Source organism: Marmota marmota, unplaced genomic scaffold, assembly GCF_001458135.2.
Source record: "Marmota marmota marmota unplaced genomic scaffold, marMar, whole genome shotgun sequence".
Lineage (NCBI taxonomy): Eukaryota > Metazoa > Chordata > Mammalia > Rodentia > Sciuridae > Marmota > Marmota marmota.
Window position 1 is genome coordinate 26,141,268 of NW_026000026.1, and position 942 is coordinate 26,142,209.

The following is a 942-nucleotide window of genomic DNA, read 5'->3' on the forward strand; positions in this document are numbered from 1 at the left end:
TGAACACAATCACCATTTAATAACTTTTGATGAATTTTTCCAGCAAATTAACATATCTGCCATCCCATACAGTTACCCATTTTTTGTTTGTGTGGCAAAAGCACCTAAAATTTACTCTTTCAACAAACATGCAGTACAATACAGTATGCCTAACATGGGATCTGCAACTATAGCTCAGTGGCAGAGCACTTGCCTAGCATGTGTGACACTGGGTTTGAACCTCAGCACCACATAAAAATAAATAAATAAAGGTATAAAAATATGTGAATATGACTAATATTGTCTTTATAGCATATGTTAGAACTCTAAATCTCTACAATTCTCCATGCCCTGTCCCTGTACCCAATATTTTATCCTATATCTCTGTGTGTTCAACTTTTTTTGCTTTTCTTTACTTTTTTTTTTTAAGATTCTACATATAAATAAGATTCTGCTGTATTTTCTTTTCCGTGTCTGGCTCGTCTCACTTAGCATAACGTCCACCAGGTCTATCCACGTTTTGGTGAAAGGCAATGGTTGTTTGCATATCTTGGTTATGTAATGTGGAGTGAACATGGCGATTTCATTTCCCCTGGGTACCTACCCAGAGGAGAGATTCCTGGGTCATACGACGGTTCTGTTTTACTTTCTTGAGGAATCTCCATGCTGTTTCCCATGGTGGCTGCACCCACCTACAACCCCCCCCCCCCCGTGACATGCGAGGGCTCCTTCAGGGTGTGTTTTTTTCTAAGAGACATAGCCCCTCGAGATACCCATAAAATATACAGGAGAAGTCCGACCACATCTGGGATTCAAATAAGGGAAAATCCAACAAGGGGAAAGTAAATGGAGTTATAAATGAGGGAAAAAAAAAAAAAAAATCTTTGCCCTATTGTGTTTTTCTTTTTTCAAAATTTTCACAAGATCCAATAGAAATGTATGCACATGAGCACCATCTCAACA